At 37.1% G+C, this 15355-nt stretch overlaps 1 pseudogene; it reads left to right on the top strand.

The window, feature by feature from the left end:
* Positions 1 to 761: 761 nt before the first annotated feature.
* On the top strand, positions 762 to 3109 carry LOC147372115 (olfactory receptor 6C2-like; annotated as a pseudogene).
* The last annotated feature ends 12246 nt before the right edge of the window (positions 3110 to 15355 follow it).

Here is a 15355-nt window from a genome sequence, read left to right as displayed (position 1 = left end):
GAAACCAAGCACCATCCAAGGGCCAACAAGTTCCAGAGCAAGACATACCACACAAATTCTCTAGCAACACAGGAACACAGCCCTGAGCTTCAATATACAGGCTGCCCAAAGTCACTCCAAACCCACTGACATCTTATAACTCATTACTGGACACTTCATTGCACTCCAGAGAGAAGAAATCCAGCTCCACCCACCAGAACACCGAGGCAAACTTCTCTAACCAAGAAACCTTGACAAACTACCCATACAATCCCACCCACAGCGAGGAAACTCCACAATAAAGAAAACTTCACAAACTGCCAGAATACAGAAAGGCCACCCAAAACACAGCAATATAAACAGGATGAAGAGACAGAGGAATATCCAGCAGGTAAAGGAACAGGATAAATACCCACCAAACCAAACAAAAGAGGGAGAGATAGGGAATCTACCTGATAAAGAATTCCGAATAATGATAGTGAAAATGATCAAAAATCTTGAAATCAAAATGGAATCACAGATAAATAGCCTGGAGACAAGGATTGAGAAGATGCAAGAAAGGTTTAACAAGGGCCTAGAAGAAATAAAAAAGAGTCAATATATAATGAATAATGCAATAAATGAGATCAACAACACTCTGGAGGGAACAAATAGTAGAATAATGGAGGCAGAAGATAGGATTAGTGAAGTAGAAGATACAATAGTAGAAACAAATGAATCAGAGAGGAAAAAAGAAAAATGAATTAAAAGAAATGAGGACAATCTCAGAGACCTCCAGGACAATGTTAAATGCCCCAGAAGTAGTTGTGGAGTATGTTGGAAGTCTGGAGCTAGAGACAATTATTAGAAGCTAAGGATAGAAGACAGACTGGAGAAAACATTTAATACTTATAGAGCTGACTATAACATCAATGACTTGCTAAAAAAATGTCAGAGTGTATCATACAAATACATATCAGATTGAAAGATAAACAAGACTTCCCAGGTGTCTTGGTGGTAAAGAATCTACCTGCCAATGCAGGGGACACAAGAGACACGGGTTTGACTCCTGGGTCAGGGATATAACCTGGAGTAGGAAATGGAAACCCACCCCAGTATTCTTGTCTGTAAAATTCCATGGACAGGGGAGCCTAGCGGACTACAGTCCAGGCAGTCACAGAGTCAGACACTATTTTGTGGCTGAGCACACAAGAATAATATCCTTCAGCTGTTATAAAACATTCTTTCACATAATGAATTCCATAAATGTCAAATGCTCTCTATGTTTTGCACCACAGTGGGAAATCAGTGACAGCCACGTAAAGGCATAAACAGTTGCAGAAAGTCATGGGAAAGACCTGGGAAAGGAATTTTTAATACAGGAACTGTCTTTTGTAGAGTAAGTCTAGATTCACTCATGGCAATGAAACAGCGTCCTCAACTTTTTTCAACTTATCCAGGAACAAAAACCTTCAAGCAGATAATTAAACTTTGTAAATTTTCAGTTATTGATATGGGAAAAATTCTTAGAAAAAGTGATATCCCAAAGTTCATGATATTAATGCTCCTAGGGTACAAGAGTGCTATGAAAAAAAAAATCTATTCCAAAGTATAAATTAACAGAATAGTGTATATTTTTAAAAGTTTTGAAAAGGGCATATTACTTGGACAATGTTATTTAAAGAATCCCTTAAAAAATGAAGTTGTTTTTTTTTTTTAATACAGTTTATGACCATTGGGCAGATTATAAAACTGAGGTGATTTTTTGTATTTATTTTAAAAATTGAAGTATACTTGATTTACAGCATTATGTTAGCTTTACATTTACAGCATTGTGGTTAATATTTTTATATACTATATAGAAAACATCAGAGAGCAGGGCACATAAGAGTTAGTTATTATTGAAATTCTTATAAATACATGGAAATATATATATTTGTGTATGCATGTGTGTGCATGTACAGTAAACTACAATATAAAATGTATATCTCACATGTTTTTTGATCAGAAATATTTGAAAGCCAAGTTTATAACCTATCAAGTGATATGTCAAAAGAGCTAACAGCATGAATTAGTTAAAAATGCTCATTACTGAGTAAAAGAAGGTACATATAAAATACATTGTTTTGCTTTTCTAAACAACAACTATTATAAAACATTTTATCATCTTCTCAGATCTTACTTCCCTCAGTATTATAGGCAGATTGTGCAGAAATAAGGACCCAGAAATTAGAAACCACACGCCAGTAGTCACATTCATCCTCCTAGGATTAACAGATGACCTACAAATACAAATGTTTATTTTTACATTTCTTCTCATCACCTACATGTTGAGTATAATTGGAAATCTGGTCATAATCATCCTCATATTACTGGGTTCTCATCTTAAAACTGCAATGTACTTTTTTCCCCAAAATTTTTCACTTATTCATCTTATTTTCATCTTATTCATCTTATTCACTTCTGCCTGCATTCCTAGATTCTTATACAGTATATCAACAGGAGACAGGACCATTACCTACAATGCTTGTCTATCCCAAATATTTTTTTACATATGTGTTTGCAGGAACAGAATTTTTTCTGCTGGCCACCATGTCCTATGATCACTATGTAGCCATCTGCAAACCCCTACATTACATGACCATCATGAACCACAGGTTCTGCAAAATGCTTGTCTTCTGCTGTTGGATGACCACTTTCTCCATCAATATTCCAACATTTCACTTGGGATTGGACCTGGAATTCTGTGACTCTGCCATTGACCATTTTTTCTATGTGATGGTAATCCACTTCTGAAGATATCATGGTCAGATCCATGTATCATCAAATAAATGACCATTGTTGGCTGTGTTTGATATTTATCATGTTTCTTACATGTGTTGTTTTGTCCTACATGTATATCATCACAACAATTCTAAGATTCCCCACTGCCCAGCAAAGTACAAAAGCCTTTCCCACCTGTTCTTCCCACTTTATTATGGTTTTGATCACCTATGACAGCTGCATCTTAGTCTATATCAAACCATCATTAAAAGATGAAATTACCATTAATAAAGGAGTATATATACTTAATAATTCCATTTCTCCCATGTTAAACCCCTTTATTTATACACTGAGGAACAAACAAATGAGTTCACTTCAGTTCAGTTGAGTCGCTCAGTCATGTCCGACTCTTTGCGACCCCATGAATCGCAGCACGACAGGCCTCCCTGTCCCTCACCAACTCCTGGAGTTCACTCAAACTCATGTCTATCGAGTCAGTGATGCCATCCAGCCATCTCATCCTCTGTTGTCCCCTTCTTCTCCTGCTCCCAATCCCTCCCAGCATCAGAGTCTTTTCCAATGAGTCAACTCTTCGCATGAGGTGGCCAAAGTACTGGAGTTTCAGCTTTAGCATCATTCCTTCCAAAGAAATCCCAGGGCTGATCTCCTTCAGAATGGACTGGTTGGGTCTCCTTGCAGTCCAAGGGACTCTCAAGAGTCTTCTCCAACACCACAGTTCAAAAGCATCAATTCTTCAGCGCTCAGCCTTCTTCAGAGTCCAACTCTTACATCCATATATGACCACTGGAAAAACCATAGCCTTGACTAGATGGACCTTTGTTGGCAAAGTAATGTCTCTGCTTTTGAATATGCTATCTAGGTTGGTCATAACTTTCCTTTCAAGGAGTAAGCGTCTTTTAATTTCATGGCTGCAGTCACCATCTACAGTGAATTTGGAGCCCAAAAAGGTAAAGTCTAACACTGTTTCCACTGTTTCCCCATCTATTTCCCATGAAGTGATGGGACTGGATGCCATGATCTTCGTTTTCTAAATGTTGAGCTTTAAGCTAACTTTTTCACTCTCCACTTTCACTTTCATCAAGAGGCTTTTTAGTTCCTCTTCACTTTCTGCCATAAGGGTGGTGTCATCAGCATATCTGAGGTCATTGATATTTCTCCCGGCAATCTTGACTCCAGCTTGTGTTTCTTCCAGTCCGCATTTCTCATGATGTACTCTGCATATAAGTTAAATAAGCAGGGTGACAATATACAGCCTTGACGTACTCCTTTTCCTATTTGGAACCAGTCTGTTGTTCCATGTCCAGTTCTAAATGGTGCTTCCTGACCTGCATATAGGTTTCTCAAGAGGCAGGTCAGGTGGTCTGGTATTCCCACCTCTTTCAGAATTTTCCATAGTTTATTGTGATCCACACAGTCAAAGGCTATGGCATAGTCAATAAAGCAGAAATAGATGTTTTTCTGGAAATCTCATCTTTTTCGATGATCCAGTGGATGTTGGCAATTCGATCTCTGGTTCCTCTGCCTTTTCAAAAACTGGCTTGAACATCAGGAAGTTCACGGTTCACATATTGCTAAAGCCTGGCTTGGAGAATTTTGAGCATTACTTTACTAGCATGTGAGATGAGTGCAATTGTGCAGTAGTTTGAGCTTTCTTTGGCATTGCCTTTCTTTGGGATTGGAATAAAAACTGACCTTTTCCAGTTCTGTGGCCACTGCTGAGTTTTCCAGATTTGCTGGCATATTGAGTGCAGCACTTTCACAGCATCATCTTTCAGGACTTGAAATAGCTCAACTGGAATTCTATCACCTCCACTAGTTTTGTTCGTAGTGATGCTTTCTAAGACCCACTTGACTTCACATTCCAGGATGTCTGGCTTCAGGTCAGTGATCACACCATCATGATTATCTGGGTTGTGAAGTTCCTTTTTGTGCAGTTCTTCTGTGTATTCTTGCCACCTCTTCTTAATATCTTCTGCTTCTGTTAGGTCTGTACCATTTCTGTCCTTTATCAAGCTCATCTTTGCATGAAATGTTCCCTTGGTATCTCTAATTTTCTTGAAGAGATCTCTAGTCTTTCTCATTCTGTTGTTTTCCTCTGTTTCTTTGCGTTGATTGCTGAGGAAGGCTTTCTTATCTCTTCTTGCTATTCTTTGGAACTCTGCATTCAGATGCTTATATCTTTCCTTTTCTCCTTTGCTTTTCACCTCTCTTCTTTTCACAGCTATTTGTAAGGCCTCCTAAGACAGCCATTTTGCTTTTTTGCATTTCTTTTCCATGGGGATGGTCTTGATCCCTGTCCTGTGCAATGTAATGAACTTCATTCCATAGTTCATCAGGCACTCTATCTATCAGATCTAGGCCCTTAAATCTGTTTCTTACTTCCACTGTATAATCATAAGGGATTTGATTTAGGTCATACCTGAATGGTCTAGTGGTTTTCCCTACTTTCTTCAGTTTCAGTCTGAATTTGGCAATAAGGAGTTCATGATCTGAGCCACAGTCAGCTCCTGGTCTTGTTTTTGCTGACTGTATAGAGCTTCTCCATCTTTGGCTGCAAAGAATATAATCAATCTGATGTCCGTGTTGACCATCTGGTGATGTCCATGTGTAGAGTCTTCTCTTGTGTTGTTGGAAGAGAGTGTTTGTTATGACCAGTGCATTTTTTTGGCAAAACTCTATTAGTCTTTGCCCTGCTTCATTCTGTATACCAAGGCCAAATTTGCCTGTTACTCCAGGTGTTTCTTGACTTCCTACTTTTGTATTCCAGTCCCTTATAATGAAAAGGACATCTTTTTTTGGATGTTAGTTCTAAAAGGTCTTGTAGGTCTTCATAGAACCATTCAATTTCAGCTTCTTCAGCATTACTGGTTGGGGCATAGACTTGGATTACTGTGATATTGAATGGTTTGCCTTGGAAACAAAGAGATCATTCTGTCATTTTTGTGATTGCATCCAAGTACTGCATTTCGACAAGCCTTTTATGACTTAGTCAAAAGAATTCTATTGGTCTCAAAGAATTAGGAGCATGTTGAAGTCAGGATTCATAAACAATTTTCTTATTTATAAACAATTTATAATTTTCTTATTTCTTATTCATAAATAATTTTATAAACTATTTTGTTTCTTCCAAATTTAGATTTGATCTTCCCTTCTGTACTGACTTAATCAAGCTACCTGTACAGTCTTCTTATAAAGAAAATTCCTTGAAAGTCACACAATATATTTTTAAAAAATAAAAGCTGTTTTTTCAGGAAATCTAAGCATTACTACATTATCAACCATTCTTTCCCAGTGCATAAAAGATTGTACATCATTTTTCCAAAAAATTTACTCAAATGAGGTATCTCCGAGCCCTCTGGGATAATATTAAACATTGTATTAATTGTATTATATAATATCTATAGCATATATTTTATATATAATTATATTAATGTTTTTACTGTTTGCAATGCTTTTATTGGTATAAATTGCTTATACTTTTTAAGTTTTCTATGTTTTGTTTTTCCTCAAAATCGAATTGCAGCATGTATTTCTTTTCTTTTATGCCACCTTATTTTTTATTTGAAGGATAATTGCTTTACAGAGTTTTGTTGTTTATTGTCAAACATCAACAAGAATCAGCCATAGGTACACCCATTTCCCCTCCCTCCCAAAATTCCCTCTCATCTCCTTCCACATCCCACCTTTCTAGATTGTCACACAGCCCCCGTTTGAGTTCCCTGAATCATACAGCAAATTCCCATTGGTCATCTATTTTACATATGGTATTGTAAGTTTCCATATTACTCTCTCCATACATCTCACCCTCTCCTTCGCCCCCTCCCTCTGGGTCCATAAGCCTATTATTCTCTATGTCTTTTTTGAATGCTGCCCTAAAAATAAATTTATCAGTAACATCATTATAGATTCCATATATATGTGTCAGTATATGCTATTTATATTTCTCTTTCTGACTAATTTCACTCTGTGTAATAGGCTCTAGGTTCAACCACCTCATTAGAACTAACTCAAATGTGTTCCTTTTGATGGCTGAGTAATATTCCATTGTATATATGTACCACTACTTCTTTATCCATGCATCTGTCAATGGGCATCTAGGTTGCTTCCATGTTCTAGCTATGGTAAATAGTGCTGCAGTGAACACTGGGGTATGTGTCTTTTTCAGTTTTGATTTCCTCAGGGTATATACCTAGGAGTGGGATTGCTGGGTCATGTGGTGGTTTTATTTCTAGTTCTTAAGGAATCTCCATACCATCTTCCATAGTGGATGTATCAACTTACATTCCCATCAACAGTGCAAGAACGTTCCCTTTTCTCCACACCCTCTCCAGCATTTATTGTTTGTAGCCTTTTTTGATGATGGCCATTCTGACTGGTAGGAGTTGGTATCACACTGTAGTTTTGATTTGCATTTCTGTAATAATGAGTGATGTTGAGCATCTTTTCATGTGTTTTTTAGGCATCATGTGTTTGTGGCTTCTTTGAAGAAATGTCTGTTTAGGTCTTTTTCCCACTTCCTGATTGGGTTATTTGTTTTTCTATTATTGCGTTGTATGAGCTACTAGTATATTTTGGAAATTAATTCTTTGTCAGTTGTTTCATTTGCTATTATTTTCTCCTATTCTGAGGGTTATCTTTTCACCCTGTTTGTAATTTCCTTTGCTGTGCAAAAGCTTTTAAGTTTAAATAGGTCCCACTTGTTTATTTTTGGTTTTATTTCCATTTCTCTAAGAACTGGGTGATAGAAGATCTTCTCTTGATTGATGTCATTAAGTGTTCTGCCTATGTTTTCCTCTTAAGAGTTTTATAGTTTCTGGTCTTACTAAACGCTGGACTGGAAGAAGCACAAGCTGGAATCAAGATTGCCGGGAGAAATATCAATAACCTCAGATATGCAAATGACACCACCCTTATGGCAGAAAGTGAGGAGGATGAAAGTGAAAGTGAGAGTGGACAGTGAAAAAGTTGGCTTAGAGCTCAACATTCAGAAAACGAAGATCATGGCATCCAGTCCCATCACTTCATGGGAAATAGATGGAGAAACAGTGGAAACAGTGTCAGACTTTATTTTTCTAGGCTCCAAAATCACTACAGATGGTGACTGCAGCCATGAAATTAAAAGACGCTTACTCCTTGGAAGGAAAGTTATGACCAACCTAGATAGCATATTCAAAAGCAGAGACATTACTTTGCCAACAAAGGTCCATCTAGTCAAGGCTATGGTTTTTCCTGTGGTCATGTATGGATGTGAGAGTTGGACTGTGATGAAGGCTGAGCACCGAAGAATTGATGCTTTTGAACTGTGGTGTTGGAGAAGACTCTTGAGAGTCCCTTGGACTGCAAGGAGACCCAACCAGTCCATTCTGAAGGAGATCAGCCCTGGGATTTCTTTGGAAGGAATAATGCTAAAGCTGAAACTCCAGTACTTTGGCCACCTCATGCGAAGAGTTGACTCGTTGGAAAAGACTCTGATGCTGGGAGGGATTGGGGGCAGGAGGAGAAGGGGACGACAGAGGATGAGATGGCTGGATGGCATCACTGACTCGATGGATGTGAGTCTGAGTGAACTCCAGGAGTTGGTGAGGGACAGGGAGGCCTGGCGTGCTGCGACTCATGGGGTCGCAAAGAGTCGGACTCGACTGAGCGACTGAACTGACTGGTCTTACTTTTAAGTCTTTAATCCATTTTGAACTTATCTTTGTGTATGGCATTAGGAAGTATTCTAATTTCATTCTTTTGCATATACCTGTCCAGTTTCCCAATACCACTTATTGAAGAGGTTATCTTTGCCCCATTGTATATTCTTACTTCCTTTGTCAAAAATAAGGTACCCATGGATGTATGGGTTTTTCTCTGGGCTCACTATCTTGTTCCATTGGTCTATATTTCTGTTTTTGTGCCAATACCATACTGTTTTGATGACTGTAACTTTGTAGTATAGTCTGAAGTCAGGCAGGTTGATTCCTCCAGCTCCATCTTTCTTTCTCAAGACTGCTTTGGCTATTCAGGGTCTTTTGTGTTTCCATATGAATTGTAAAATTTTTGTTCTAGTTCTGTGAAAAATGCCATTGGTAATTTGATAGGGATCACATTGAATCTAGACTTTTTGGTAGCATAGTCATTTTCACAATATTGATTCTTCCTTTCCATACACATGGAATTTCTGTCCATCTGTTCATGTTGTCTTTGATTTCTTTCATCAGTGTCATAATTTTTTGTATAGAGTTCTTTTGTCTCCTTAAGTAGGTTTATTCCTAGATGTTTTATTCTTTTTGTTGCAGTGGTGAATGGGATTAATTCCTTAATTTCTCTTTCAGACTTTTCATTGTTAGTATATAGAAATACAATTGATCTGTGTATACGTTGTATCCCATGACTTTGCTGAATTCACTGATTGCTGCTGCTGCTGCTGCTAAGTCACTTCAGTCATGTCCGACTCTGTGCAACCCCATAGATGACAGCCCACCAGGTCCCCCCATACCTGGGATTCTCCAGGCAAGAACACTGGAGTGGGTTGCCATTTCCTTTTCCAATGAATTCACTGATTAGCTCTAACAATTTTCTGATAGTTTCTTTTGGGTTTTCTATGTATAGTATCATTTCACCCGCAAACAGTTTTACTTCTTTTCTGATATGGATTCCTTTTATTTCTTTTTCTTCTCTAATTCCTTTTTCTTATCTAAACCACAGCCAGGACTTCCAAAACTACATTGAATAATTGTGGTGAGAGTAGACACCCTTGCCTTTTTCTTGATCTTAGAGGGAATGCTTTTAATTTTTCACCATTGAGAATAATGTTTGACATGGGCTTATATATGGCCTTTACTATGTTGATGTAGGTTATTTCTATGCTCATTTTTTAAAGCATTTTTAACATCAATGGGTGCTGAATTTTGTCAAAGGCTTTTTCTGCATTTACTGAGATACTCATGGTTTTCATCTTTCAATTTGTCAATATGGTGTATCACACTGATTGATTTACGCTTATTGAAGAATCCTTGCATCCCTGAAATAAATCCATCTTGATCATGGTGTATGAGCTTTTTAATGTGCTGTTGAATTCTTTTTGTCAGAATTTTGTTGGTTTTTTTGGCATCTATGTTCATAAGTGATATTGGCCTGTAATTTGTGTGTGTGTGTTGTCTTTGCCTGGTTTTGGTATGGGGTGGGGGTGGGGGATTGTGGTCTTGCATATGAGTTTGGAAGTGTTCCTTCTGCAATTTTTTGGAAGAGTTTAAGAAAAATAGGCATTAACCTCTTTTTTAAATGCTAGATAGAAATTCCATGTGAAACCATCTGGCCCTGTGACTTTGATTTTTGAGAGATTTTTTATCACAGTTTAGATTTTAGTGTTTGTAATTGTCATGTTCATAATTCCTACTTTTTCCTGGCTCAGTCTTGGGAAGATGAGCTTTTCTAACACTCTGTCCATTTCCTCTAGGTTGTCCATTTTATTAGCATACAATTACTCATAATATTCTTTTATGGTCCTTTGTATTTCTGTGTTGTCTATTGTAACCTCTCCTTTTTTATTTCTAATTTTGTTATTTTGATTTCTCTCCCTTTTTTCCTTGATGAGTCTGGCTAGTGCTTTGTCAATTTTATCTTCTCAAAGAACCAGCTTTTAGTTTTATTAATCTTTGTTATTGGTTCCTTTTTAAAAATTTTTTATTTTATTTTTAAACTTTACAAATTGTATTAGTTTTGCCAAATATCAAAATGAATCTGCCACAGGTATTTCTTTTTCATTTTTTCTGCTCTGATCTTTATAATTTCTTTCCTTCTCCTAACCAGGGTTTGTCTTTGTTGTTGTTCCTCTTCTTTTTCCAGCTGCTTCAGATGTAGAGTTAGGTTGTCTGTTTAATGCTTTTCTTGTTTCTTGAAGTAGCATTGTATTCCTATAAACTTACCTATTAGAACGGCTTTACTGAATCCCATAGGTTTGGGATCGTCATGATTTGTTGTCATTTGTTTCTTGGAATCTATTTTTTTTAATTTTATTTTATTTTAACTTTACATAATTGTATTATTTTTGCCAAATATCAAAATGAATCTGCCACAGGTATACATGTGTTCCCCATCCTGAACCCTCCTCCCTGCTCCTTCCCCATACCATCCCTCTGGGTCGTTTCAGTGCACTAGCCCCAAGCATCCAGTATCCTGCTTCGAACCTGGAATGGCAACTCGTTTCTTACATGATATTTTACATGTTTAAATGTCATTCTCCCAAATCTTCCCACCCTCTCCCTCTCCCACAGAGTCCATAAGACTGTTCTATACATCAGTGTCTCTTTTGCTGTCTCGTACACTGGGTTATTGTTACCATCTTTCTAAATTCCATATATATGCGTTAGTATACTGTATTGGTGTTTTTCTTTCTGGCTTACTTCACTCTGTATAATAGGCTCCAGTTTCATCCACCTCATTAGAACTGATTCAAATGTATTCTTTTTAATGGCTGAGTAATACTCCATTGTGTATATGTACCACAGCTTTCTTATCCATTCATCTGTGATGGACATCTAGGTTGCTTCCATGTCCTGGCTATTATAAACAGTGCTGCGATGAACATTGGGGTACACGTGTCTCTTTCCATTCTGGTTTCCTCAGTGTGTATGCCCAGCAGTGGGATTGCTGGATCATAAGGCAGTTCTATTTCCAGTTTTTTAAGGAATCTCCACACTGTTCTCCATAGTGGCTGTACTAGTTTGCATTCCCACCAACAGTGTAAGAGGGTTCCCTTTTCTCCACACCCTCTCCAGCATTTATTATTTGCAGATTTTTGGATAGCAGCCATTCTGACTGGTGTGAGATGGTTCCTCACTATGGTTTTGATTTGCATTTCTCTGATAATGAGTGATGTTGAGCATCTTTTCATGTGTTTGTTAGCCATCTGTATGTCTTCTTTGGAGAAATGTCTATTTAGTTCTTTGGCCCATTTTTTGATTGGGTCATTTATTTTTCTGGAGTTGAGTTGTAGGAGTTGCCTGTATATTTTTGAGATTAGTTGCTTGTCAGTTGCTTCATTTGCTATTATTTTCTCCCATTCTGAAGGCTGTCTTTTCACCTTGCTAATGGTTTCCTTTGATGTGCAGAAGCTTTTAAGGTTAATTAGGTCCCATTTGTTTATATTTGCTTTTATTTCCAATATTCTGGGGGGTGGGTCATAGAGGATCCTGCTGTGATGGATGTCAGATAGTGTTTTGCCTATGTTCTCCTCTAGGAGTTTTATGGTTTCTGGTCTTACTTTTAGATCTTTAATCCATTTTGAGTTTATTTTTGTGTATGGTGTTAGAAAGTGTTCTAGTTTCATTCTTTTACAAGTGGTTGACCAGATTTCCCAGCACCACTTGTTAAAGAGATTGTCTTTAATCCATTGTATATTCTTGCCTCCTTTGTCAAAGATAAGGTGTCCATATGTGCGTGGATTTATCTCTGGGCTTTCTATTTTGTTCCATTGATCTATATTTCTGTCTTTGTGCCAGTACCATACTGTCTTGATAACTGTGGCTTTGTAGTAGAGCCTGAAGTCAGGTAGGTTGATTCCTCCAGTTTCATTCTTCTTTCTCAAGATCACTTTGGCTATTCAAGGTTTTTTGTATTTCCATACAAATTGTGAAATTATTTGTTCAAGCTCTGTGAAGAATACTGTTGGTAGCTTGGTAGGGATTGCATTGAATCTATAAATTGCTTTGGGTAGTATACTCATTTTCACCATATTGATTCCTCCAATCCATGAACATGGTATATTTCTCCATCTATTAGTGTCCTCTTTGATTTCTTTCACCAGTGTTTTATAGTTTTCTATATATAGGTCTTTAGTTTCTTTAGGTAGATATATGCCTAAGTATTTTATTCTTTCCATTGCAATGGTGAATGGAATTGTTTCCTTAATTTCTCTTTCTGTTTTCTCATTATTACTGTATAGGAATGCAAGGGATTTCTGTGTGTTGATTTTATATCCTGCAACTTTACTATAGTCATTGATTAGTTCTAGTAATTTTCTGGTGGAGTCTTTAGGGTTTTCTATGTAGAGGATCATGTCATCTGCAAATAGTGAGAGTTTTACTTCTTCTTTTCCAATTTGGATTCCTTTTATTTCTTTTTCTGCTCTGATGGCTGTGGCGAAACCTTCTAAAACTATGTTGAATAGTAATGGTGAAAGTGGGCACCCTTGTCTTGTTCCTGACTTTAGAGGAAATGCTTTCAATTTTTCACCATTGAGGATAATGTTTGCTGTGGGTTTGTCATATATAGCTTTTATTATGTTGAGGTATGTTCCTTCCATTCCTGCTTTCTGGAGAGTTTTTATCATAAATGGATGTTGAATTTTGTCAAAGGCTTTCTCTGCATCTATTGAGATAATCATATGGTTTTTATTTTTCAATTTGTTAATGTGGTGTATTACATTGATTGATTTGCGGATATTGAAGAATCCTTGCATCCCTGGGATAAAGCCCACTTGGTCATGGTGTATGACCTTTTTAATGTATTGTTGGATTCTGATTGCTAGAATTTTGTTAAGGATTTTTGCATCTATGTTCATCAGTGATATTGGCCTGTAGTTTTCTTTTTTTGTGGGATCTTTGTCAGGTTTTGGTATTAGGGTGATGGTGGCCTCATAGAATGAGTTTGGAAGTTTACCTTCCTCTGCAATTTTCTGGAAGAGTTTGAGCAGGATAGGTGTTAGCTCTTCTCTAAATTTTTGGTAGAATTCAGCTGTGAAGCCGTCTGGACCTGGGCTTTTGTTTGCTGGAAGATTTTTGATTACAGTTTCAATTTCCGTGCTTGTGATGGGTCTGTTAAGATTTTCTATTTCTTCCTGGTCGAGTTTTGGAAAGTTGTACTTTTCTAAGAATTTGTCCATTTCTTCCACGTTGTCCATTTTATTGGCATAGAATTGTTGATAGTAGTCTCTTATGATCCTTTGTATTTCTGTGTTGTCTGTTGTGATCTCTCCATTTTCGTTTCTAATTTTACTGATTTGACTTTTCTCCCTTTGTTTCTTGATGAGTCTGGCTAATGGTTTATCAATTTTATTTATCCTTTCAAAGAACCAGCTTTTGGTTTTGTTGATTTTTGCTATGGTCTCTCTTGTTTCTTTTTCATTTATTTCTGCTCTAATTTTTAAGATTTCTTTCCTTCTACTAACCCTGGGGTTCTTCATTTCTTCCTTTTCTAGTTGCTTTAGGTGTAGAGTTAGGTTATTTATTTGACTTTTTTCTTGTTTCTTGAGGTGTGCCTGTATTGCTATGAAGTTTCTCCTTAGGACTGCTTTTACCATGTCCCACAGGTTTTGGCTTGTTGTGTTTTCATTTTCATTCGTTTCTATGCAAATTTTGATTTCTTTTTTTGATTTCTTCTGTGATTTGTTGGTTGTTCAGCAGCGTGTTGTTCAGCCTCCATATGTTGGAATTTTAATAGTTTTTCTCCTGTAATTGAGATCTAATCTTACTGCATTGTGGTCAGAAAAGATGCTTGGAATGATTTCTATTTTTTTGAATTTACCAAGGCTAGCCTTATGGCCCAGGATGTGATCTATCCTGGAGAAGGTTCCATGTGCGCTTGAGAAAAAGGTGAAATTCATTGTTTTGGGATGAAATGTCCTATAGATATCAATTAGGTCTAACTGGTCTATTGTATCGTTTAAAGTTTGTGTTTCCTTGTTAATTTTCTGTTAGTTGATCTATCCATAGGTGGGAGTGGGGTATTAAAGTCTCCCACTATTATTGTGTTATTGTTACTTTCTCCTTTCATACATGTTAGCATTTGTCTTACATACTGCAGTGCTCCCGTGTTGCGTGCATATATATTTAAAATTGTTTTATCTTCTTCTTGGATTGATCCTTTGATCATTATGTAGTGACCTTCTTTGTCTCTTTTCACAGCCTTTGTTTTAAAGTCTATTTTATCTGATATGAGTATTGCTACTCCTGCTTTCTTTTGGTCTCTATTTGCATGGAAAATCTTTTTCCAGCCCTTCACTTTCAGTCTGTATGTGTCCCCTGTTTTGAGGTGGGTCTCTTGTAGACAACATATGTAGGGGTCTTGTTTTTTTATCCATTCAGCCAGTCTTTGTCTTTCGGTTGGGGCATTCAACCCATTTACGTTTAAGGTAATTACTGATAAGTATGATCCCGTTGCCATTTACTTTATCATTTTGGGTTCGAATTTATACACCATTTTTGTGTTTCCTGTCTAGAGAATATCCTTTAGTATTTGTTGGAGAGCTGGTTTGGTGGTGCAGAATTCTCTCAGCTTTTGCTTGTCTGAAAAGCTTTTGATTCCTCCTTCATACTTGAATGAGGACCTTGCTGGGTACAATAATCTGGACTGTAGGTTATTTTCTTTCATCATTTTAAGTATGTCTTGCCATTCCCTCCTGGCCTGAAGAGTTTCTATTGAAAGATCAGCTGTTATCCTTATGGGAATTCCCTTGTGTGTTATTTGTTGTTTTTCCCTTGCTGCTTTTAATATTTGTTCTTTGTGTTTGATCTTTGTTAATTTGATTAATATGTGTCTTGGGGTGTTTCGCCTTGGGTTTATCCTGCTTGGGACTCTCTGGGTTTCTTGGACTTGGGTGATTATTTCTTTCCCCAGTTTAGGGAAGTTT

Source organism: Bos grunniens, chromosome 5, assembly GCF_055505025.1.
Source record: "Bos grunniens cultivar Pamir isolate PY7600 chromosome 5, Bosgru_T2T1.0, whole genome shotgun sequence".
NCBI lineage: Eukaryota > Metazoa > Chordata > Mammalia > Artiodactyla > Bovidae > Bos > Bos grunniens.
The sequence above is the reverse complement of the archived record's forward strand: the minus strand, read 5'-3'. Positions and strand labels throughout refer to the sequence as shown.